Source organism: Balaenoptera ricei, chromosome X, assembly GCF_028023285.1.
Source record: "Balaenoptera ricei isolate mBalRic1 chromosome X, mBalRic1.hap2, whole genome shotgun sequence".
Classification (NCBI taxonomy): domain Eukaryota; kingdom Metazoa; phylum Chordata; class Mammalia; order Artiodactyla; family Balaenopteridae; genus Balaenoptera; species Balaenoptera ricei.
In genome coordinates this window covers 127,588,946-127,616,824 of record NC_082660.1, presented here as the reverse complement: position 1 = coordinate 127,616,824, position 27,879 = coordinate 127,588,946, and the positions used below count along the sequence as shown (strand labels likewise).

The window sequence follows — 27,879 nt, the reverse complement described above, 5'->3', positions numbered from 1 at the left end:
TTAAAAATTAACTAAAATTTGTACATGGACTTAAAAGTAAACTTTAAAACTATAAGGCTTTTATAAGAAACCATAGGAGGAAATATTTGGAACTTAGGGCTTGGTGAAGAGTTCTTAGATATGACACCAAAAGCATGGCCCATAAAAGAAAAAAATAAATGAGCAGAACTTAATCAAAATGTGTAAAACAAAAAATCTTTACTCTGAGAAAGTCACTATTAAGAGAATTAAATGACAAGCTACAAACTTGGAGAAAATATTTGCTAATCTTTTTTTTTTTTTGGTGTGCATATATCTTTTATTTTTTAATTGGGGTATCGTTGCTTTACAAAGTTGTGTTAGTTTCTGCTGTACAACGAAGCGAATCAGCTATATGTATACATATATCCCATCCCTCTTGGACCTTCCCCACCCCATCCCACCCATCTAGGTCACCACAGAGCACCAAGCTGAGCTCCCTGCACTGTATAGCATGTTCCCACTAGCTATCTGTTTTACACATGGTAGTGTATATATGTCAATCTCAATCTCCCAATTCATTCCATCCCTCTTCCCCTGCATCGTGTCCACACATCCATTCTCTACGTCTGCGTCTCTATTCCTGCCCTGCAATATATTTGCTAATCTTATATCTGACAAAGAACTTGTATACAGAGTAAAGAACATTTAAAACTCAACTAAAAAACAATTTTTAAAAATTGGCAAAGCTGTGAACAGACCCTTCACCAAAGAGATATAGAAGGCAAATAAACACATTAAAAAGGTGCCATTAGGAAAATGCAAATTAATGCCACACTGAGCTACCACTACACCTGTTAGGATGGGAAAGCAACAACCTGGCAATACCAAGTCCTGACAAGGATGCAGAATGACTAAATCTCTCAAAAACTACTGACTGGGATGCAAAAAGGTATGACATTTTTTGAGAATTATTTTGCAGTTTCTTATAAAGTTAAACATATATTCACCATGTGACCCAGCAATCCTACTCCTGATGTATTTGCCCTAGTCATTTACCCAAGGGAATTATGTTCACATAAAAACCTGTAACTGAATGCTTAATGGCACCTTTATTTATAATCATCAAATACTGTAAATAACAGGAATGTCTTTCTGTGGGAGAATGGATAACCAGAAGTGGTACATCTATATATGGAATACTACTCAGTGATAAAAAGGAACAAACTACTAACATAAGCAACCTGGATGATCTTCCAGAGAATTATGCTGAGAGGAAAAAAAAAGATAATCTCAAAAGATTATACACTCCAGGATGACATTCTTAAAAAGGCAAAACTATAGAAAGAAGTACAGATCCGTGACTGTCAGATTTTCTGGCTGCGGGAGAGTTTGACAATAAAGGGGTGACATGAGAAAATTTTAGGGGGTGATAGAACTGTTTTGCATCCTGACTGTGTTGGTAGTTATGTGAATTTATGCATGTGTTAAAATTCATAGAACTGTACACACCAAGAAAAGTTAGTTTTATAGTATGTTAATTAAAAACAATCACAAAGACTGGAGTTGGGGGGAGTTAAGTATGTGGAAAAAAATAGTGGTATTAGTCAGAATTCTCCAGAGAAAGAAACCAATAGAATGGAAGGATGGATGGACGGATGGATGGAGAGGTAGAGAGGTGGATAGATACATAGATATATAGATACACAGATAGATACGTTTACTATAAAGAATTGGCTCATGTGGTTATGGAGGACGAGAAGTCCCAAGACCAGCAGTCAGCAAGCTGGAGACCCAGGAGCTCTGACGTGGAGTTCCAGCGTGAGTCCAGAAGCCTGAGAACTAGGAGAGCCAATGGTGTAAATTCCAGCCCTAAAGTTGGCAGTCTCAACTCTACTGAGATCCAAGTCTACTCTGGATGCTTTTATTCCTTCTCTGCCTATTATGAGACGTTCGGTATTACTGCTAAACCTACCTCAACTATGGAGGCCAGAAACCACATTAAAGCAGATATGAATCGCTTTAACGTCTCAGACAGACAGCAAAATTTGATGTAAATTCCCCAACCCTATTATGAGACGTTCGGTATTACTGCTAAACCTACCTCAAATATGGAGGCCAGAAACCACATTAAAGCAGATATGAATCGCTTTAACGTCTCAGACAGACAGCAAAATTTGATGTAAATTCCCCAACCCTAGTGCTATGGACTGAATGTTTTTGTCCTCCCAAAATTCATATGTTGAAACCCTAATCCCAATGTGATGGTATGAGGAGGTGAGGCCTTTGGGAGGCAATTGGATCATGAGGGTGGAGCCCTCAGGATGGGATTAATGTCCTTATAAGAAGAGAAACAAGAGGGCCGTGGCCCCCTCTCTCTCCCAAGATGGGGAGATGGCCTTCTGAAAACCAGGAAGAGGGCTCTCACCAGACACTACACCTGCTGGCACCTTCATCTTGGACTTCCCACCTCCAGAACTGTAAGAAATAAATGTCTGCTGTTTCTGAGGCACCCAGTCTGCGGCATCTTTGTTACAGCAGCTCGAACTCACGAGGACCCCTAGCAGCAATGTGAGTGCCTCGCGGAAGAAGGAATAGGTGACTCGGTCAGTGTTTGACAGGATGAGGTTCCGGGATCTACGGGGAAATCCAAGTGGAGGCGCCAAGGAGGAAGCTGCGTCTCCAGAAGATAGGTGTGCACGGCGGATCCGGGTGTGAGCGTGTCGGCAGTGAGGTCGTGAGGATGAATGAGGGCCCCTGACCAAGTCTGAAGAGCGGGAATGCCCAGTGCACTCAGGGCAGAGGTCCGGGAAACATAAACTTTTAACGTGTGAGTAGGGAAAGAGGCTTATCCGGCAGAGTCTGAAGAAGGACTGCACTCAGAGAGAAAATCAGGAGAGAATGGTTTCACATGAAGAAAGCATATCAAGAAGAGGGTGGTCACAGTGCCAACGACTGCAAACATTCCTATAGGAAGAAACAATGGGGAAAGAGAAAGTATCTTGTTCATGGGTTATTTGAAAAAGTCCCGACCACTAATTTTCTATTGTGCACCCATTTTATCCAGGGAAGATAATGTTCTTCTGATTCGAAATGACAGAGCAGACAGTTCAAGGAGGGAATTGCAGCCACAGGTTAATCGGGAGACGGCAGGAGATTATTTAACCATTTACAACACACACAGGCCCTCCGGTCACCCTAACGACTGATGTTCCTGCTGCTGAAGAACCACACAGGTATCATCTCAGTCACTGTCAGTAAATTTTGTCATCACCTGTAGAACAGGAGACAGATGCCAGGAGATTGGGGATGGGCAAAGGTTGCTGAGAATTTCAAGACAAGGGAAACAAATGGGGACTTAGAGAATAACACCGTCAGTCTGGCCCTGCATCCTAACAAGGTGTTTGGAAGCAGGAGGGGTCAGAGGTGACTCCAGGGCTTAGGACCAGGTCACTGATTGATGGTGGGGACATCAAAAAATAACACAGAAGCCTGGGCCACACTTTTGCAGGAAAGAGAATGTAACTTGGCTCTCTTGGGCCCGAGCTGATGCTGGGCTGTGCACATGTAAACGCTGCAGACGAGGTGACACTCCAGAGAAGAGGACCGTCCCAGCTGCAGATTCACACATCGGAGCCCCCGCATGGCTGATGTTTCCTGCAATGGTATGAAAATAACCATTCTCAGAAAGTGGTAGGAAGAGGAAGGCCCTGGGCTAAGGACTGGACCTCGAGTGCTTAGTGCTGTTGGTAGTGAGAGGAAAAGGATGCTCAGGAAGGTCGGGGGACAAGCAGGAACAGGCAGCGTCAGGAGTCCCGTGAGCGCACCAGCCTCTCGCTCACCCGCTCGTGACCTTTCACGACTTGTCCCCTCTGCCTGGGATGCCCTTCCCCCACACCCCAGCCCATCACCAGGGAAACTTCTCTTCCCCCTTAAAACTGCACCTCACGTGTCACCATCTCCAGAGGACCTTCCCTGACCCTCCTCCCTTCTGCCCCCTCAAACACACACACACACACACACACACACACACAGCCCACCCCACCCCATTCCTTTCCTGTGCGTGTGTTTTTACAGGCGCGCACACCACACGAGTATCAGCTGCCTGTGAGGGAAGGATCTGCTGCAGGCCTCTCTCCTTGGCTTGTGGATGGCCGTCTTCTCCCCCGTCTCTCACATCATCTCCCCTCTATCCGTGCCTCTGTGTCCACATTTCCCGTTTTCATAAGACACCAGTCATACGGGATCTCATGGTGTTTACTTGGTTACCTCTGTAAAGACCCTGTTTCCAAATACAGTCACATTCTGAGGTCCTGGGAATTAGGATTCAACATGCGTATTTTGCAGGATACCATTCAACTCTTAACGATGGCCAAGCTGAACCCGTTTTCTAAGGGCTGGTCTTCTCCTTGTTACCCATAAACAGAACAGAAAAATCCTGAATGATGATATCCTATGTAGAGGGTCCAGTCCTCAAATCCTTTCCATTTTATGTGAAAGAAAACCAGAAATATTGGTATAGACCCATTTGAACACATGCACAAACACAAACCCGAAGGAGTTCTGGAACTTCAGCCTCACCTACAGATGCTCCCCTAGGACAGACCCAGCCCTGACCCGGCTGCTCAGCTGACTTAGGGTTACTCACCTACCAACAGCGTGAGGCACAGGGGTCTCAGAATACGCAAGGCGCCCACTGCTGCCAACACAACAGGTCACAGGAAGCCCACGGCCAGGTAGAGCAACGGGAGAAGGAGCCGGGCCCAACTTGGGAAAGTCTCCTCACCTCTCTCAGCCCCAATTTCTCATCAGTAAAGTGCAGATGAGAATAATAGTGCAGCCCACTGGCTCATTCTAAAGATTAAGTAAGATATGAAGCTAAAATGTACATCACAGTGCCTGACAGATAGTAAGTGGTCCATAAATGTTAGCTTGAAGAGATGTTAAGCGTGGCCAGGTGTGAGGTAAGGACTCATTCTTCCTGGTTCACTGGATTTAGAAGCGATAACCAGGTGGCCTCTTACGTCACTTAGCATCCTCTGGAGGCCGAAATGCTAGCCCACTCCCATTGCTGGAGTTCAATGTGTTAAGACAGCTTCACTCTGATGATTCCTCGTTTCATAGAAGGCTTGCTTTGAGACCCATACTACAAGAGGGGTTCTCCCAAACACACACAGGCAGTATAGACCAAGGCAATCGTTGCCATGACAACAAGGAACCTAGGAAAGTGACAGGTAAACTTCTGCCACATCCCTGCCTCATCCCACTCTTCTCACAGGTGAGTTTTTTGCCTCATGGTTTTGAGACACTGAAAAATCCAACAGCCTACCTTAGAATATGGGCCACAGAAAAGATTCTTAAAAGGCAAGTCCAGTCTGCCTAAGGTTCTGAATGGACATCAATCATTCCTTTAGATTAATGCAGATGTCAGACCAAGGGTAAGAGAATGTGTGTATAGGGTGGGTGGCGTTCATAGCTTGTCATCATGTGTTGAAACAGCTCTTGACTTCACTGAGGATAGGCAACAAGAAGCTCTTTTCTTCAGGTCAACAAAGTCTGGTCAGGTGAGCTCTGGGGCGCTTGCTTCATTAAAGCAGAGGTAGGAGATAAAAACACAATATGCAATTGCAACTGGTATAGCTACATTAACATGAAATAAAATAGAATTTACAGCAATATCAATTAGTAGGGAGAAAGACTTTAACTTCAGAATGATAAAAGGCTTAATTAATTATGAATATATAACAAAGTGTCTGTCATTTTGTTTGTGCTAAAAATATGGCCAACAATATATAAAAGGATAATTAGTAGAATTATAATAAAATTGAAAAATTTTCAAACATTGCATACTGGTCTCCTTAATGGATAGGTTGAGCAGACAAACATATTAGTAAAGATACTGAAAACTGGAATTAAACCATTAACAATTTAAACTTTATAACTGCTGTGTAATTCCTGAAGAATACATATTCTAAAAACCATACACCGAACACTTGTAAGCATTGACTATATCCTTGGCTACAAAGCTCGTCTCAATAAAAGTCAAACAATTTCAGTTATGGCATATTCTCTGTGATCACAATGTCAGAAATCAACATCACAAAGATAAAATGAAAATTCTTGGTTTTCAAAATTTTAAAATACACTTTAAAAATCTTTAGGTGAAGAAATAAGTCTTAATGGAAATTAGAACTATTTTGAAATAAAAGTTAATACAAATGCTATATCTAAATGTGTGGGATGAAGTTAAAGCCATGCTTAGCAGGAAATTTATTCCTTAAATGCATATATCACAGAGAAAAATAAAGGATGAAGATTAATGCAGTAGTAGTCTATTTTAGTAAGTTTAGAAACAAAATGGAAAAATTAACCCCCAGAAGATAAAAAAGAAAATATTAAAGATGAGAGCCAAATTAACGAACCAGTACATGAATATACAATAAAAGAGGGTCAAGAAAACCAAAAATTTGTCCTTTGACATAAATAATAAAATTGATAGACTTCTGGTTTCAGCACTTATAGGAAAAGAGCTTGAAAGTTGCCATTTCCTTTCTTACAAAAAGAAAAAAGCTGAACAGTTGAAAATCAACAACTTTTCTTGGATCCTTCAGAGAATCAAAGTATCAGAGCAAACTGCCACCCCAAAGTCTATAATGACAGGCAAATACAGAGACTTACAACAGAGAACTGCTAATTTGTAGCAAAAGGCACTGGAGATAACACTTAAATGGTAACAGACAAAATGTTGGAGTTGGAGCGTGGCCTAGCCAGATAATGAGAAACTCCTGGGGACCCAATCTCAGGGAGAATCCCATGCTTTCATGGGCTTTCACTCCAGGAACCACACCATGTTCTCCAAGTAAGGATCCAGGAAAAATTTTTCCCTTTGTTTCTAGCAGGAGGGGGAAAATAACCTCTTTGAAATATTCCCAGAGAGTTCTCCACAACAAAGACCTACCCTCCAGCGGAAAAGACTTTAACTGAGCCTTATCCCACCTGGGGGATAGAGTATGTGCCTGACTGCCAGCACCCTCTGTGTGTCACCTAAAAGGGGGATATCTGAGAAGCACTTCCAAAGCTCACAGTTCAGGGACATAGGACCACTAAAATTTTAACTGTAAGATTATAGAACATTTACCCTCTGACACACACCACCACCGTACCAATATAATTCACAGCTGGAAGCAGAGACCCAGAGGAAGTATTTTCATGGAAGCCAATAGACAACAGGGAAGACAAAAAGAAAAAAAAAAAAAAAGACATGACCAGAATTTGAAACCTCTGTCATCTACAGCTACAGCAAACATTAAATATAGGCAAACTTAACCAAAATGCATAAAACCTCACACTGGAAGTTTATTTAACTTAGTTTGTATTACTCAATACATCATGCCTAGTGTTAACAACAAATTACAAGGTATGTTAAACAAAAAGAAAAAACAGTCTGGAAAGACAAAACAAGCATCAAAATAAGACTCAGATGTGACATATATTTTGGAATTATCAAGCAGGAAATTTAAAATAACAATGAGAATATGTTAAGGAGTGTAATGGAAAAGTAGACAATATGAAAAAATAAATGAGTAATATAAGCAGAGAGACAGACACTATGAGAAACAATCAAAAGAAAATTCTGGAAAACTAAAACATGGTAACATAAATGAAGAATGCCTTTGATGGGCTCATCAGAAGAATGGGCGTGGCTGGAGAAAGAATCAGTGAACTCGAAGATGTGTCAATAGAAACTTCCTAAATTATAATACAAAGGGGAAAAAAGAATGAAAAATAAAAGAACAAAATAAGAATTCCAAAAATGTGTAACACATGAATAATTTGAATATCAGAAGGAGAAGAAAGAGAACAAAGTAGAAGAATACTTGAACTAGGACTGTCGATGTCCAAGGGCAAGAGAAAATGGATATCTCAGCTCAAGCAAAGACAACAAATTCACCCTTTCTCCACCTGTTTGTTCTATTCAGGGGCTCAAGGGATTGAATGATACCCTTCCACATTAGTGATGGAAGATCTTCTTTACTCAGTTTACCAATTCAAATGCTAATCTCTCTAAGAAACATTCTCACAGACACACCTAAAAATAATGTTTTACCAGCTATGTGGGCATCCCTTAGTGTAGTCAAGTTAACACATAACAAGGTTAGGGGGCCTCTCTTATTTTCTAAAGCCTTCAACTAGTTGGATGAGGCTCACCCACCTTATGGAGGAAAATCTGTTTTACTCAAAGTCTGTTGATTTAAATGCTAATCTCACCTTAAAAAAATACCTTCACAGTGACATTTAGACTTGTGTTTGACCAAATATCTGGGTACTGGGCCCTAGCCAAGTTGACACTTAAAATTAACCACAGAGGACTTCCCTGGTGGTCCAGTGGTTAAGACTCCCTGCTTTCACTCCAGGGAGTATAGGTTTGATCCCTGGTCAGGGAACCAAAATCCCACATGCCGTGTGGCACGGCAAAAAAAAAAAAAAACAGATTAACGAGGGATATTACATAATGATAAAGAGTTAAATTTTATAAAAAGACATAATGATTCTAAATGCATATGTTGTTAACAACAGAGTGCCAAAATACATGAAACAAAAACTGATTGAAATTTAAGGAGAAATAGACAAATCATCTATTGGGGTTGGAAACTTCTGTCAAATAAAAACAAATCTGGACTTAGATAAGGAGAGATTTTATTCAGAAGAAAAACTATTGTAACAGGGAGATCTACCCCATCTCAGAAATCTGCAAGCATCTCAAAATCAAACAAAAACGTAAGCAGTACCTTGGGAACTACCAATTAGAAGAAATGCCCAGCAGGGTCTGACAGGACAAGTGTCACACTGTGGTCAGCCAATTCTCAATATAAACTGATAAGAGAAGATGTTCTGCATTTGCTCACACTTGGGGACAAGCAAAGTTCAGGGGCCCTAAGGAAGAGAGAAACCTGACTAAATTTTGGTCAAGACAGAATAGAGAGTAAGAAATAGACAACTGTGGACACTTGGTCAGTCAAAACTCCCCTGTTAGTAATTGATAAATCAACCAGGCAGAAAATCAATAGGATGTAGACGACCTAAACAGCACTATCAGGCAAACTGGTCTAATTGAGACTTATGAAATACTCCATCCAACAAGAGTAGAATTCACCTTCTTCTCAAGTCACATGAATTTTCTCAAGAACAGTCACCAAGATAAACCACATTCTGGGCCATAAAACACACCTTAACCCCTTTAAAGGAAAGTGTATGGAGTGATATCAGCAAGATGTTGGAAACCTTGGATCCTCCTTCCTCCCACAAACAAACTGGTTCAGCAACAATTCATGGACAAATTCCCACTGTGAGAAATCTAGAAACTAAGAGAAAGTCTCCTGCACCCGGGGAAAGCTAAACCAGACTCGCTGAAGTGGGTAGGGAGATTTGGGACACCTCTCACTGGGGTCCCTGATCCCAGCCCAGCACCAGAGGATCCGGAAGAGATCCCCTAGCTCCCAACTTCACCCAGGGAAATGAAGAGGTTGGTTCACAAATCCAACACCCCAACTTTTTCAAAGGGGATCCCTATTGGACTGGCTTTTGTCTTGCTAGTTGGACTTCTGACAGGTCCAGCATAGTCTAGCAGCCAGGGGCAGAGCTGAACTGATGGCTTGGGGTGGTAGATGCCATAGATTCTTTCCTCTGCTCAGCACAGAATGAACAGATGGAAAATCCCAGCTTTCAGCTTCCTCCTGGGGAAGGAAAGAGTTGATCTGTGCAGCCAGCTTCCCAACTTCTCCTGAGATGCCCAAAGACCTAGCATCTATCTCACTAGTCCTAGAGTTCAAACAGGTCCAGCACCATCTACCAGCCCCAGGAGAGACAGAAGTCACACAGCTTGGGCTAGTAGATGCCTTCCCTTGCTCAGCACACAGTGAGCAGATAAAAAACCCAAGCTCTCAGTTTCCCCCTGAGGAGGGAAAGAATTATTAGAGGCCCCAGAACCTCTGGCAGGACTGATTTGTTGAAGTCTTGTCCTATACGTGGCCAGCCCATGAAGACTGGGAGAAGTGCCTGCTTTGTCTAATGCACAGACACCAACACAGAGAGTCAAGGAAAATGAAGAAAAAGATATCCTAAACCAGTCAAATCTAAAGAACAAGGCAATTCTCCAGAAACCAATCCTAATAAAAGAAATCACCCAGTGTATATTCTCATACCACAAAGCAATTAAATCAGAAATAAACAGCAGGAAGGTAGCTCTAAAGTTCCCAAATATTTGGAAATTAAACAATACACTTTTAAATAACACAACAAACAAAGAAAATGTCTCAAGAGAAATTTTTTAAAATACTTTGAACCTAATGAATATAAAATACAACTTATCAAATTTTGTGAGATGAGTGGAAAGTAGTGCTTAGAAGGAAATTCATGGTATAAAATACATATTTTAGAAATGAACAGTGATCTATTATCTATAATTTAAGTTTATATCTTGAGAAACTAAAGAAAAAATACATTTAAGTCTAAAACTAGAATAAAAATAGAAATAATAAATATTAGAGCAGAAATCAATAGAATTTAAAACAGGACAAAAATAGAGAAAATCAAAGAAACCTAAAGCAGTTTCTTTGAAAAGATAAAAATAAGTGATAAACCTGCAGACAGGCTAACCAAAAGAAAAAGAGAGAGTACAAGATACAAATATCATAAATGAAAGAAGGATCATACAACTGATCCTATGAAAATTTAAAAGATAACAACAGAATACTATTAACAATTCCATGCCCACAGTTCTGATAACCTGAATGAAATGGACCATTTGTTTGAACAACACAAACTACAAAAAGTCACACAAAGAGAAACAGATAATCTGGGTAGGCCTAAAACTATTACAGAAAATAAAAATTAATAACCTTCCAAAAAGGGAAGCACTAGACCCAGATGATTTCACTGGTGAATTCTAACAAACACTTAATGAAGAAATAATATCAATTCTCTATAATCTCTTTTGGGAAGTAGGAACAGAAGGAACACTTCCTAACTCATTTTATGAGGCCAACGTTTCCCTTTTATGAAATCCAGATAAAGATATCACAAGAAAGAAAAACTATAGACCATTCTCTCATGAGCATAGATACAAAAATCTCCAACAAAATATTAACAAATTGAATCCCGCACTGTATTAAAAAATATACACCATGATAAAGCATATATGCAAGGCTGGTTCAACATGCAAAAATCAATCAATGCAAACCATATCAATAGTCTAAAGAAAAAAATAACGTGATAAAATCAATTGATGCAGAAAAGCATCAGACAATAACTTACATCCATTCATGATAAAAACTCTTAGCAAACTAGGAATACAGAGACAGATTCTCTACATGGTAAATAACACAAAAAATCTATAGCTAACATCATACTTCATGATGAGAAAGTATATGCTTGACCACTTTGGGGAACAAGGCAAGGATGTTCTCGCTCGCCACTCCAATTCAAAATTATACTGGAATTCCTAGCTAGTGCAAAAAGACAAGAGGGGGGGAAGAGGGTTACAAATTAGAAAGGAAGAAATAAAAATATCTTTGCAATAGTGATTTTCTATGTAGAAAATCCTCCCCAAAAAAAGTCAAGAAAAACTTCTGGCACCAATAGCAATTATAGTAAGTTTGTATTATATAAAGATAATATAAAAATGTCCATTGCTGTGGAGACCTTCAAGATGGCATAAGAGTAAGACGTGGAGATCACCTTCCTCCCCACAAATACATCAGAAATACATCTACATGTGGAACAACTCCTACAGAACACCTACTGAACGCTGGCAGAAGACCTCAGACCTCCCAAAAGGCAGGAAACTCCCCACGTACCGGGGTAGGGCAAAAAAAAAAAGAAATAACAGAGACAAAAGAATAGGGACGGGACCTGCACCAGTGGGAGGGAGCTGTGAAGGAGGAAAGGTTTCCACACACTAGAAGCCCCTTCGCGGGCGGAGACTGCGGGTGGCGGAGGGGGGAAGCTTCGGAGCCACGGAGGAGAGCGCAGCCACAGGGGTGCGGAGGGCAAAGCGGAGAGACCCCCGCACGGAGGCTCGGCGCCGACCAGCGCTCACCAGCCCGAGAGGCTCGTCTGCTCACCCGCCAGGGCGGGCGGGGCTGGGAGCTGAGGCTCGGGCGTCGGGCGTCGGTCGGATCGCAGGGAGAGGACTGGGGTTGGCGGCGTGAACACAGCCTGAAGGGGTTAGCGCACCACAGCTGGCTGGGAGGGAGACCGGGAAAAAGTCTGCAGCTGCCAAAGAGGCAAGAGACTTTTTCTTGCCTCTTTGTTTCGCGGCGCGCAAGGAGAGGGGATTCAGAGCGCCGCCTAAACGAACTCCAGAAACTGGCGCGAGCCGCGGCTATCAGCGCGGACCCCAGAGACGGGCGTGAGACGCTAAGGCTGCTGCTGCCGCCACCAAGAAGGCTGTGTGCGAGCACAGGTCACTATCCACACCTCCTCTCCCGAGACCCTGTGCAGCCCGCCACTGCCAGGGTCCCGTGATCCAGGGACAACTTCCCCGGGAGAACGCACGGCGTTTTCTTTAAGAAAATAATCTGGGCTTCACAGGCAAATTCTATCAAACATTTAGAGAAGAGCTAACACCTATCCTTCTCAAACTCTTCTAAAATATAGCAGAGGGAGGAACACTCCCAAACTCATTCTACGAGGCCACCATCACTCTGATACCAAAACCAGACAAAGATGTCACAAAGAAAGAAAACTACAGGCCAATATCACTGATGAACATAGATGAAAAAATCCTCAACAAAATACTAGCAAACAGAATCCAACAGCACATTAAAAGGATCATACACCATGATCAATTGGGGTTCATCCCAGGAACGTAAGGATTCTTCAATATAGGCAAATCAATGTGATGCACCATATTAACAAACTGATGGAGAAAAACCATATGATCATCTCAATAGATGCAGAAAAAGCTTTTGGCAAAATTCAACACCCATTTATGATAAAAACCCTCCAGAAAGTAGGCATAGAGGGAACTTACCTCAATATAATAAAGGCCATATATGACAAACAGACAGCCAACATCGTTCTCAATGGTGAAAAACTGAAACCATTTCCTCTAAGATTCGGAACAACACAAGGTCGTCCACTCTCACCACTATTATTCAACATAGTTTTGGAAGTTTTACCCACAGAAATCAGAGGAGAAAAAGAAATAAAAGGAATCCAAATCAGAAAAGAAGAAGTAAAGCCATCACCGATTGCAGATGACATGATAATATACATAGAGTATCCTAAAGATGCTACCAGAAAACTACTAGAGCTAATCAATGAATTTGGTAAAGTAGCAGGATACAAAATTAATGCACAGAAATCTCTTGCATCCCTATACACTAATGATGAAAAATCTGAAAGAAAAATTAAGGAAACACTCCCATTTACCACTGCAACAAAAAGAATAAAATACCTAGGAATAAATCTACCTGAGGAGACAAAAGACCTGTATGCAGGAAACTGTAAGACACTAATGAAAGAAATTAAAGATGATACCAACAGATGGAGAGATATACTATGTTCTTGGATTGGAAGAATCAACATTGTGACAATGACTGTACTACCCAAAGCAATCTACAGATTCAATACAATCCCTGTCAAACTACCAATGGCATTTTTCACAGAAGTAGAACAAAAAAATTTCACAATTTGTATGGAAACCCAAAAGACCCCAAATAACCAAAGCAATCTTGAGAAAGAAAAACGGAGCTGGAGAATCAGGCTCCCTGACTTCAGACTATACTACAAAGCTACAGTAATCAAGACAGTATGGTACTCGCACAAAAACAGAAATATAGATCAATGGAACAGGATAGAAACCCCAGAGATAAACCTACGCACATATGGTCACCTTATCTTTGATAAAGGAGGCAAGAATATACAATGGAGAAAAGACAGCCTCTTCAATAAGTGGTGCTGGGAAAACTGGACAGCTACCTGTAAAAGAATGAAATTATGGGCTTCCCTGGTGGCGCAGTGGTTGAGAATCTGCCTGCTAATGCAGGGAACACGGGTCAAGCCCTGGTCTGGGAAGATCCCACATGCCGCGGAGCAACTGGGCCCGTGAGCCACAACTACTGAGCCTGAGCGTCTGGAGCCTGTGCCCTGCAACGGGAGGGGCCGTGATAGTGAAAGGCCCGCGCACCGCGATGAGGAGTGGCCCCCGCTTGCCACAACTAGAGAAAGCCCTCGCACAGAAATGAAGACCCAACACAGCCATAAATAAATTAATTAATTAAATAAATAAAGTAGCTATTAATTAAAAAAAAAAAAAAAGAATGAAATTATAACACTCCCTAACACCATACACAAAAATAAACTCAAAACGGATTAAAGACGTAAATATAAGACCAGACACTAGAATACTCTTAGAAGAAAACATAGGCAGAACACTCTATGACATAAATCACAGCAAGATCCTTTTTGACCCACCTCCTAGAGAAAGGGAAATAAAAACAAAAATAAACAAATGGGACCTAATGAAACTTAAAAGCTTTTGCACAGCAAAGGAAACCATAAACAAGACGAAAAGACAACCCTCAGAATGGGAGAAAATATTTGCAAATGAAGCAAGTGACAAAGGATTAACCTCCAGAATTTACAAGCAACTCATGCAGCTCAATATCAGAACAAACAACCCAATCCAAAAATGGGCAGAAGACCTAAATAGACATTTCTCCAAAGAAGATATACAGATGGCCAACAAACACATGAAAGGGTGCTCAATATCACTAATCATTAGAGAAATGCAAATCAAAACTACAGTGAGGTATCACCTCACACTGGTCAGAATGGCCATCATCAAAAGATCTACAAACAATAAGTGCTGGAGATGGTGTGGAGAAAAGGAAACCCTCTTGCACTGTTGGTGGGAATGTAAATTGATACAGCCACTATGGAGAACAGTATGGAGGTTCCTTAAAAAACTACAGATAGAACTACCATATGACCCAGCAATCCCACTACTGGGCATATACCCTGAGAAAACCATAATTCAGAAAGAGTCAAGTACCACAATGTTCACTGCAGCACTATTTACAATAGCCAGGACATGGAAGCAACCTAAGTGTCCATCAACAGATGAATGGATAAAGAAGATGTGGCACATATATACAATGGAATATTACTCAGCCATAAAAAGGAACGAAACTGAGTTATTTGTATTGAGGTGGATGGACCTAGAGACTGTCATACACAGTGAAGCAAGTTAGAAAGAGAAAAACAAATACTGTATGCTAACACATATATATGGAATCTAAAAAAAGAAAAAAAATGAAAAAAGAAAATGGTCAGAAGAACCTAGGGGCAAGACGGGAATAAAGATGCAGACCTACTAGAGAATGGACTTGAGGATATGGGGAGGGGGAAGGGTAATCTGGGACAAAGTGAGAGAGTGGCATGGACATATATACACTACCAAACGTAAAATAGATAGCTAGTGGGAAGCAGCCTCATAGCACAGGGAGATCAGCTCCATGCTTTGTGACCACCTAGAGGGGTGGGATAGGGAGGGTGGGAGGGAGACGCAAGAGGGAGGAGATATGGGGATATATGTATATGTATAACTGATTCACTTTGTTATAAAGCAGAAACTGATACACCATTGTAAAGCAATTATACTCTAATAAAGATGTCAAAAGATGAATAGAAGTAACTTTACCCTGGAGAAACCCTACCTCAGCCATGTGATCAAGGTCATTAAAAGTCATAAGTCTTGTTGATAGTGTATAACCTAACCCCAGTCTAATTATAAGAAAAGCATCAGACAAATCCCAGTTTAAGGATGTTCTATAAAATACCTCACCAATACCTAAAAATGTTGACACCAAAACTACAAGGAAAGTCTGAAAAATTGTCACTGTCTTAGAGGAGCCTCAGGATACATGACAGCTAAATGTGATATGAGATCATTGATGGGATCCTGAAACAGAAAAAGGACATTATGTGAAAAGTTTTAAAAAATTGGAATAAGGTATGGACTTTAGTGAATAATTGGATACCAATATTGGTGGCTTGTTACCAAATTTATGATACTAATATAATATGTTAATAATAGGGGAAACTGGGTGCAGTGTATACAGGAAGTCTGTACTGTCTTTGCAATTTTTCGGTAATTAAAATTTTTCTGCAATTAACTTTTGCAATTTTCCTGCAATTAATTAAAATTAAAGATAACATTTATTCTAAAAATTCAGTAAATGTCTGCCAAAACACATTAAGAATGAACAACAAAAGACTGTCACAGATCTTTCAGATGTTAATAAGGGAATGTCATGAACAACTTTATGGTAATACACTTAATATTTAGATACAATATATAAATTTCTGGAAAACTATAATTTACCAAAAATTACCCAGAAGCAATTTAAAACTGAATAGTTCTTTAATGATTAAAGCATTTGCATTAGTAATGAAAATCTTCCTACATTGAAAGCTGCAGGTACAAAGAGCTTCACTAGTAGTTCTACCAAACGTTCAAGACAGCAATAATTCCAGCATTACCCTAACTATTATTCCCAATAATTGAATAAGAAGGTACAGTTTGCAACTCATTCTGTGAGTCTAACAACAGCTTGTTAAAAACTCTAACAAGAGTTGTATAAGAAAGGAAAATTACTTGTGAATCTCATTCGAAAGTATATGTGCAAAAATCCTCACAAAATATCAGCAACAGAAAAAAAGGATAATATATCATTAGACTGTGGAGTTATCTCAGAAATGCTGGTTCTGTTTTGCTTTAAAATTTTAATTAATGTAGTGTACCATATTACCATATTAAAACAGGAGAATCATACGATCATCGAAATAGGTGGAGTTAAATCACTTGATATAATTAATAACATAGTCATAATAGAAAGACTTGGCTAGATTTCTATAAGAAAACTTCCTTTAAGGGAATTCCCTGGCAGTCCAGCGGTTAGGACTCTGTGCTTTCACTGCTGAGGGCCTGGGTTCAATCCTTGGTTGGGGAACTAAGATCCCACAAGCCGCACAGTGTGACAAAAAAATAAAAAATTTAAACTTTCTTTACTGGAAAACTGACGGTTACAAAAGATACTTAATGGTGACACACTGAGTAATTTCCATTGAAATGTGGAACAACACAAGGAGGCCCACTACCGCCACTTCACTTTAATATTTGTACTGAAGTCCTATCCAGCATGGTCAAGTTATATTCATCACAAAGGGGGCAGGGGAAGATGACATTTTATATATATATATGCACATTATATATATAATTATGCACATAAAAATACAAAATAATATAGAGATAAATTATTAGAATTGATAAGTTTAGCAAGTTCTCCATAAAAAAACACATAAAAGAGAATGTTATTTCTATGTACCATCAACAACAGATAGAAAGTGACATTTAAAAAGATAACATCTGGGACTTCCCTGGTGGCGCAGTGGTTAAGAATCCGCCTGCCAATGCAGGGGACACGGGTTCGAGCCCTGCTCCGGGAAGACCCCACATGCTGTGGAGCAACTAAGCCCATGCGCCACAGCTACTGAGCCTGCGCTCTAGAACCTGCGAGCCACAACTACTGAGCCCACGTGCCACAACTATTGAAGCCCGTGTGCCTAGAGCCCATGCTCTGCAACAAGAGAAGCCACCGCTATGAGAAGCCTGTGCACCGCATAGAAGAGTAGCCGCAACTAGAGAAAGCCCACGTGCAACAACGAAGACCCAATGCAGACAAAAATTAAATTAAATTTAAAAAATAATTATAAAATTATAGCAATTAAGGCAGTGTGATATTGGTATAGGGACAGTAAAATGGACAGAACAGGAGAAGGCAGAAATAGAGCTGCTATAATGGTTCGGGTCACCAATTTCCAATGTGGTGAGGGGGGTTTTTCCATACCAACAATTCTTGGGACACCAGCTGGGTGTCCTACAAGTTATCTCAATTCTGACACTATCTACCTGGAGACAGCATCACATTCCACAGGTTAAGGGCTCAGTTCTACAGGACTGCTCCTGACCCCAACTTCAGAGGCCAGTCTCAAGTCCAAGTTATCACCTGTTCTTCTGACCAACGGGCTATAAATCAAAGGTTCCCACAATCCCCTCTTTGGGCTTGATTAACTTGCTACATCAGCTCACAGAACTCAGAGAAACATTTTACTTACTGGATCACCGGTTGGTTATAAAAGGACATGACTCAGGAACAGCAGGATGGAAGAGATGTATAGGCAAGTCATGTGGGAAGGGGCGCAGAGCTTCCAAGCCCTCTCAAGGCACACCACTCTCCCCAAATCTCCACGTTTGCCAACCCAGAATCTTTCCAAACTCCGTCCTTTTGGGGTTTTATGGAGGTTTCATTACACAGGCTTGATTGATTCAATCATTGACCATTGGCAAACTGAATTCAATCTTCAGCCCCTCGGCCCTCCCCAGAGGTGGGGGAGGTTAGTGGAAGTTCCAACCCTCTAATCACGTGGTTGGCTCTCCTGGCAATCAGCCCCCACCCGTAGGTTTCTTAAGTGCTTTCCAAAAGTCACCTCATTAACATAACAAGACACCATTATAGCTCTCAACGCTTAGGAAATTCCAAGTGTTTTAGGAGCTCTGAGCCAGAAACAGGACAAAGACCAAATACATACTTCTCATTATAAATCATAATATCACATAGAACCTTCCGTAAATGGATATTTGATTTTTGACAAAAGTAGCACTGCAGAGGAGTGGGGAAATGTCAGGGTTTTTTTTCTTAAATGGTGCTGAGACAATTGGGTATACACAGGGGAAAAAATGAAAAAAAAAGAAATTTAACCCTGACTTCACCACACACACATACATCAATATACACAATCCCTCCTCATTCTTTACAGATTTGGTACTTGTGGATTCATTTGCTCACTAAAATTTCTTTGTAATCCCAAAATCAATACTTACAGTGTTTTTGTGGTCATTTGTGATCATGCACTGAGTGGCGAATTTGAGTCTTTCAACACAGACATTGCCAGCTGAGGTCGAATAAGGCAATGCTCTGCCTTGTTTCAGCTCTCATACTGTAAACAAGTGTTCTTTTCAAGGTCTATTTAGCACCACATTTCTTGCATTTTTTTTTTTCCCGCTTGTTTTTGGTGATTTTGCTGTTTAAAATGGCCTCCAAACACAGCACTGGAGTACTGTCCAAGTGTTCCTAAGCAGGCTATGATTTGCTTTATGAGTATTAATAAACTTTGTTCAGGCATGAGTTACAGTGCTGTTGGCCATGAGTTTGTCAACCTAAATAAACCTAGGAGGCAATAATCAAGTAGAAAGCAGTTATTTGTGTCGACTTAGAAAATACACAACGTGAGAGTTGCGAGTTAAGTTTTATTTGGGGCAAAATGAGGACTGGAGCCCGGGAGACGGCATCCCAGATAGCTCTGAGAAACTGCTCCAAAGAGGCAGGGCGGAAGGCCAGTATACATGTGATTTTGGTGAAGGGGGAGTACATGCAATCGAGCACATATTTTTTACAGAAGGTTTCGGCTCATCTCGTGCAGGTTACTGCTAGTCACGAGGAGCAGTCGTCACCATGAAGGTTTTTAGTGCTTTTCTAGATATGAGAAGATACAAGAATTGGGCTCATAAAATTGGCCCCTGAAAATATCTAACTATCTGAAGACCTGTTCTGCCAGTTTTTCCCAGAGCACAGAGTGCCTCATTTCTGCTCGCCACCCTGAACTGATTTCAGGGGTGTTGAAAATCAGCAGCTGCAGCAGCACCTGATTTAATCCTTGTAGCGATAGATGGCAAGTGCCAATGGTGAGTGCCAATTCGTAGTTGACATTTGAGATCAACGAAGTGCAACTGGGGCACACAGATTCGGGTTGATACCCGAAGTGTCTCACTAGGGAGTAAAGGTTAGGAGCTTTTAAAGGCAAAGAAGGGGGGTTTGCATTACAAGGAATTTTAATTGGAATTAGAGGCATAAGGGAGGTAAAGTTTGTTACTGTGACAAGTTGCAGGTGTTCTTGCCGACTCCCAGTCCTTGGTTTGTAGTTTGACCCAGTTCAAAAGTTCATGGTTCTGAAACCGTGCAACACAAATTGGGACTTGAACCCACACGCTGGGACTCGAACCCAGCCAGAACCCAGATTGGGGTTCCACCCAGTTGGGACATGCATAAAGTCCACCTTGGCAATGGCCTCCCAGCTCTATTCTAAGACCCCTTGACATAAGTGACTCCATTTTATTTCACATTTCACAAGCTCGAAGTTAATGAGTCAACAATTTGGTATATCCAGAAAAAGGAAGAGGAAATTTGTCCATCTGTACATCAGGCAGCTCTGGAAAGTGCCAAAGTCACAGCTATAGTGTGTGATGACGCTATGGAAAAGATGGAAGAGTGGCTAAGTCTGTGGATTTATAAGATGATAACCAATTAATAACAGCATAGTGGGCCTCATTGTTGTGAGGCTGAAAGCCAAAGAAATTTACAGTCAGATTACTCAGGGTTAGGAAAATATTAAACCCTCTTGACTAATCCTGGCTGATTGGCTTGCTTGTTTCAAAAGGCAATATGGTGTGAAAAACGTTAAACTTGTAGGTGAGGCAGGTTCTGCAGGTCAGGAGGCTGTGGAAGAATTTTTAAAGTATCCACTAAGTGTTGTACAGGAAAAGAGTAATGGGAAGAGAAGATTTACAATGCTGATGAGACTGGCTTGTTTTAAAAGGACATTGGCAAAGAGCCTGTACAACACAAATGACACTTCAGTTGGTGAAAATGTCACCAGAGACCCATAGGAACCTAATCCTGTATTTTTCCTAAGAGCATAGCTCATCATTTGCTAATTCAGTGTTTATGGTGACTTTGTAGAACATAACTATTGTGAATAATGAGAATCAGGTATATATATTTATATATAATCTTACAAATCAATAAGGTAAAGACAAAGACCTCTACAGAAAAATGAACAAAAGATTTGAACAGTTCCTTCAAAACAGAGTAATTCCACATGTCCAAAAATCATTTGAAATGGTACTCAACCTTATTAGTAATCAGGAAAATATAAATTAAAACCACAGTACTAGAGGCCTTGCAGACTCCGCCGTCCTGAGCCTCCCGCGCTGCACTCCTTGGTCGACTCCATCGTGTTCTTCGACATCGCCATCCAGGGAGAGTCCTTGGGCTGCATCTCCTTCGAGCTGTTTGCAAATTCTAAAGACAGCAGAAAACTTTCACGCTCTGAGCACTAGGAAGAAAGGATTTGGTTACAAAGGTCCCTGCTTTCACAGAATAATTCTGGGATTTATGTGCCAGGGTGGTGACTTCACACGCCATAATGGCACTGGTGGCAAGTCCATCTATGGGGAGAAATTTCATGATGAGAATTTCATCCTGAAGCGTATGGGTCCTGGCATCTTGTCCATGGCAAATGCTGGCCCCAACACAAACGGTTCCCAGGTTTTCATCTGCACTGCCAAGACTGAGTGGTTGGATGGCAAGCGTGTGGTCTTTGGCAAGGTGAAAGAGGGCAAGAATATTGTGGAAGCCATGTGCTTTGGGTTCAGGAATGGCAAGACCAGCAAGAAGATCACCATTGCTGACTGTGGACAAATCTTATAAATCTGAATTGTGTTTTATCTTAACCACCAGACATTCCTTCTGTAGCTCAGGAGAGCACCCCTTCACCCCCATCTGCTCGAAATATCCTATAATTTTTGTGTTCTCACTGCAGTTCTTTCGGTTCCATATTTTCCTTATCCCCTTCCAAGTTTAGCTGGATTGCAAAGTTGTTTATGATTATGAAATAAAAACTAAAAAACAACAACAAAAAACCCGACAGTACAAGATCATTACCCACATTCCAGACTGGCAAATTTTTACACTCTGATAATATCCAGTGGTGAAAAACATATAATTCTAATACTCTATCGGTGGAAGTGTGCAATTAATATAACCACTTTGGAAAACAGTTAGGAATTATTTAATAAAATTGAAGACACACGTACTCCGTAGCCCAGCAATTCCACTCTTGAGTAAATACCATAGAAAAGTGCTTGTATATATGCATCAGTTTTCTTAGTAAGTATGGAAAATGTTAGAGCTCAACGCGGGCTCCAGAGAATGGTAATGTGCTCTAGTCTAGAAGTAACTGAGATCTTTTTACCAGATTTGCTCTATTTTTAAAAGCATAACAATTTTCATTTTCTTAGCTTAAGATTCCATTTAAAATATTTTAAGTGTATTAGCATATGAAAATCTACAGAAAGCTAAAGACGCATTCCCCTGCTGTTGTTATGTTAATGGACATGTCATATCTTCTCTCACAATAACAGAAATCCAAAAATGAGCAGTCATTGTTTCAGGTGCTCAACAATGAATTAAAGGACTAAGGCTCTTTGTGTTTCACCATCATTACTGTAGGGGAGTAAAACTTGCCACCCTGAAATGTCTCTTTGGCATGAGGATTATTTGGAGCTGAAAACAATCAAGGCCCAAAAGACTCAGGAAGAACCTTTGACCTTCCCCCTAAGTGCCTAAAAGAATGTAGATTAAAAAAAAAAAAAAAAAAAAAAGAATGTAGATAGAGGACCTGTTCCAGGAAGGGAGCTATCCCTAAAGATAACTACAATTACGAACTAGGTGTGTGGACAGGGACGGACTTAGCTAAGTCTGTTGGTTAAAATTCCTTTCTGTGTCCCAATGTCTCTGCCTGGCCCAGCAAACATTTATTTACCGAACATTTGCTTTCCCATCTCCATGTCAATTGCCTTTCTCCCCTTTGAAATCCCAAACAACTAACTACATCAACATCCTCTTTTGTTTTTAGCTGAGGATGGTATATAAGGTGAGGGTTTCAGCCATTTTGGTGAGTTACTCAGTGTTCCTGGGTCTCTTCCATGTATACATGTTACTAAACTTTGTTTAATTTCCTCCTGCTAATCTGTCTCATGTCAATTTAGACTAGCCAGAAGAACCTAGAAGGGTAGAGGAAAATTTCTTCCTCCCCAGCATTACCATGTGATTGTACGATGGTTCCTGTACTTCCAGGCCTCACATCTGTGTGTTACAGGCAAAGAGGGTAAAGGAATGAGGCTAAACACATGTTATCTGTCCTTCTTTTCATCAGTAATCAAAATTATTTCTCAGAACACTACTTAGATTTTTCTTTCTTTCATCTTTTTGGCAAGAACTATGCCACAAGGTCAGCCTTGGTTGGGGGGGAGACTGGAAAACAAGAATTCATCTTTCCAGCCTCTGGAGTAGAAGAATGTAAAAGAGAAATGCTTAAGGAATGAACACTGTATGAGCCAATACAATGCCAGGTACACTCACCTTACCTACCCCAAAGGGTTGTTATGAGGATCAATTGTGCAGTCAGATTTGAAAATCTTTAGACTTTACAAAGTGCTAAACACATGTAAGGAATTATTATGCTCATCTTTTGGAACTAAGTATCATTTGGTACGTTAGTGAACACACATTATGATTCAATGATTAATTACTGAGAAAAAGAACTTCAATGCAAATATTATACTAGATGATTTAAATCTATCTATTTTTATCTATTTTAAACATCAGCTAGCAACTGCTAGCTTGGGACTTTGCTCAGGATAGGATATTTCTACTTAATGAACCAATGTGAAAAATTCCTTTCTTTTCTAGGAGATGAATCTGGAAAGCTTGTCATATTGTTTGTCTCTGACTAAAGTTTCTACTGCAGATAGATGGAAGGCAAAGAGAAAATATTCCCTATAGTAATAGGCAAGGGAAAACTGATATTGATTTTTAAGATAAATTCAGAGTAACTCTCACAGGCTCTGGGTGTATCTAGGTCACTGGAAGAAAAAAAGGACTGTAGCATTTTGCTGACAGATAGGAGAAATATAGTTATTTCTTACACATGGTTATTAAATGGATTCAGAACTTTTTATTATTATACCAAGATTATTTCAACCAAGTAGGAACTACATACATATGTGAACAGAATGCAAGAAAATAATTTTGACAATACTATGCATTTAGATCAGTTTTGAATAAGGAACTCGTGGTTAAATTAACTTTAAAATCCCAAATAAAATGACTTACAAATTCCAATCATTTCAAAGTGGCAGCTACTTCACACATGATTATGTGGTCCAAACAGAATACAGTGACTTAGTCAGTGGTTATTTCTCTCTCATCCAACTCCAAAATCATTCAAGGTACCACAGGGCCATTCTAGGCGTTTTCAGAATTACTAGCCTTAAGTATTGACTGAAGTGGTAATTTAGCAATCTCAACAAATGAATCCAACGGACTAGAAAGAAGAATATCTTCATTAGCTAGGAGTAAATAATAAAGTTAACAATAACATCTTTAACTACTTAATCAGTCAACAAAGATATATTAAGCACCTAATACGTGGCAAGCTCTACACTAGGCACTAGGGATACAATGGTGAACGAAAAGACATATCTGCCATGTCCTCTTATGCTACATACAGTGGAGGGTAAAAGACAAATGTTAAGCGTACACTTAAATGATATTGTTCTTAAGTGCTTAACACAATTCCTAGCATATAGTACTCATTCAATAAATGTGTACAACTACTATTGATGATATAAAAACAAACAAATAAATAGTGCTATGAAAGCATAAAGTAGGAGGACTAAATCTATTCTGGAGAGGTCAGAAAATGCTAGATCTGATATTTAAAGCAAGTTCTGAAGGGTGAGTAGGTATTAACTCAGCAAAAAGAAGGCATACACCTTATTCGTTTCTAAAATGAACACTATATGCAGATTGCTCTATTCTCTGATCCCTAAAAATTTCTTACAATTACACGCTGATAACTTTGCTCAAGTCAATATCCCCTATTAAATGCTTTCCCTCCACTTTTTCACCAGTTCTGATCTCATTTCTTTTTCAAAGCCTAAATCTGTGGAATTACTCTGCAAAATTATGCCTTATTCCAACAGTGATATTTGGTCTTAATCATTAGTTATCTAGGAGCTAAGATATTTGGAATGTATCAATAGATGTGGTACTTTATTAAATAAGTCTTAAGTGTGTACAACTGGACTGTAAAAAGAAAGCCAGAAAAGGACAGAAATAAATATTTGGAGACACACTGGTGAGGAATTTTCCAAAATTAGTGACAGCAAACCAGAGACAGAAGAACCTCAGAGAATAAAAACACACACACAAACCTCAAACAAACATAAGCATATCATACTCAAAAACAAGGACAACTTCCTATTTCAGCTCCAACATGTAGAGAGCTTGGAAATCATCATTGCCATACATACAAGAAAAAAACTGAACAAACTGAAAACTAGTGACTTTCCTTGGAACCATTAAAGAATAAAAGTTGTAGGGCAAACTGCTATCCCAAAATCTGGAGAGAAAGGTGAATACAAAGAAGAGTTGAGATCAATTTACTTGGATTAGATGCCAGTAGAGTCATAAAGTGATAAGAACACTTAAACCATAACTTTGGGAAATCACTGGAAGCACTGTGTAGACTAGTTTGAGAGCGAGGAATCCTTAGGGACTGCAGTCTTAGGGAGGCGTCCACACTTGTGAGTTTTACCTCCAGGGATTCCACCAAGTTCTCATGTTAAAAAGCCAAGAAAAATTCTTTCATGTCTATAACAAGGGTCGGGGCAGTAACCAAGACCCGACTCTATGTTGTTTACAAGAAACTCACTCTAAAGACACAGGTTAAAAGTAAATATATGGAAAAAATATACCATGCAAACATTAAGCAAAAGGAAGACGAAGTAGCTATATTAATTTTAAATGATGCTGACTTTGGAACAATAAAAATTATCAGGGATAAAGAGGATCATAATCATAAAAATGTCAACTCTCCAGGGAAACAAAAAGATGTGTGTGTACCTTAACAACAGAGCGTTAAAATCTGGGAGACAAAAACTGCAAGGAGAAATAGAGAAATCAACTATTATACTTCAACATCTGTCTTTCAGTAAGAATATAGTTAACCTGAACAGCACTATCAATCAAACTGATCTAATTGACTTTTATAGAATACTCTATCCAGCAACTACAGAATACGTGTTCTTCCCAAACTCACACAGAACATTCGCCAAGACAGACCACATCCTGGGCCATAAAACATACCTTACCAAATTTAGCCTGCTGTATAGCACAGGGAACTCTTCTCAATACTCTGTAATGGCCTATATGGGAAAAGAATCTAAAAAGAGTGGATATATGTATATGTATAAGATTCACTTTGTTGTACACCTGAAACTAACACAACATTTAAAATCAACTATACTCCGAGAAAAATTTTAAAAAACCTTACTTTACCAAATTGAATAGGAATTATGCAAATTATGTTCTCAGACAACAGTAGAATTAAACTAGAAATCAATAACAGAAAAATACTTGGAAAAGTCCCAAATATTTGGAAATTAACCAACACACTACTAAATGACATATGGGCCAAAGAAAAAGTCTCAAGAGAAATTTTAAAATATTTTGAACTAAATGAATATGAAAATACAACCTATCAAAATTTGTGAGATACAGGGAAAGCAGTGCTTACAAGGATGTTTATAGTCTTCAATGCATATATTAGAGAAAAACAAAGATCTGCAATCTATAACTTATGCTTGCATCATAGAAAACTAGAGAGAGAAGAGCAATTTAAACCTAAAGCAAGTATAAGAAAGGAAATAATAAAAATTAGAATAGAAGTAAATGAAACTGGAGACAGCAAAATAACAGAGAAAATCAAATAAATCAAAAGCTGGTTCTTTGAAAAGTTCAATAAAATTGATAAACATCTTCCATGCTCACCAAGAAGAAAGAAAGGGGATGCAAAACACCAATATCAGAAATGAAAAGGGGTACAGCAGAGATTGGCACAACGTTGTAAATCAACTCTACTTCAATTTAAAAAGTTAAAAACAAAAATAAAAAAACCCAAAAACAATAAATAAATAAATAAAATTGATGCAAAGAGAGAAAGTTAAAAAAAAAAAAAAGAAGAAATGAAAAGGGGGCCAAGGGGGCCATAGCTATTGATCCCAATGAACATACATAGAACTTTCAATTATGATGATGGGGAGTCTGTCTTGGTTTAATTATACAATGCTTTGGACACATAAAAGGATGGAGAGAAACAAAGAAAGATGAAGGTAACAGTTCTGTTTTATAGTAGTACTAATCAACTGGAATAATGAGTACAAAAACCCATTGAAAATAGGGATAATAATAAAGTACCAAAGAATATTTATTAAGAAAAGTTCAGGAAAAGTATTAAGTAAAATGCAAAAACTTACACTGAAAATAATTAACTCATTTAACAAACATCTATTGAGTACTTACTATATGTCTGACACCATTAGAATTTCTTGGGTTATAGCAGAGAACAAAACACTCAAATACCTCTGCCTCCATGGACTTTACATTACATTGAAGAAGAGAGGTAATAAACTGTAAACATATATAATAAGAAAATTTTATATTAGAATTTGATGACTGCTATGGAAAATTGAAATATGGAGAAAGATAAAAGAGTAGGGATATGGCTACAAGTTTTAATACAACACAGGGTGGTCAGAGTCAGCCTCGTTGTGAGGTTGAGAGCTTAGCAAAAAAATAGAAGGAGGTCTTGAGGCATAAAGTAATACAGATATCTGGGGGATGATCTTTCATGGCAGAGGAAACATGGCACAGGCATTCTAGGAAAATCAAGTTCAATGTGGCTGAAGAAGAGTGAGAGAAATAAGAGGTTAGGTCATATAGTCAACAGGGGATCAGATCAAATAGGTCTTTGTAAGACCTTGTGGGATTTTTTACTTTACTTTGATTGAAAAGAAAAGCCATTAAAGAATTTTGGAGAAGAGGATTAATACAATATAGTTTTAAAGGGATTATTCTGGCTACTGTGTTGATCACAGACTATACAGAGGCA

General features: G+C 39.5%; 1 pseudogene; it reads left to right on the top strand.

Moving 5' to 3' along the window:
- The first annotated feature begins 2,580 nt into the window (after window positions 1-2,580).
- LOC132357206 (peptidyl-prolyl cis-trans isomerase A-like) lies at window positions 2,581-21,572 on the top strand (annotated as a pseudogene).
- Window positions 21,573-27,879: the final 6,307 nt, after the last annotated feature.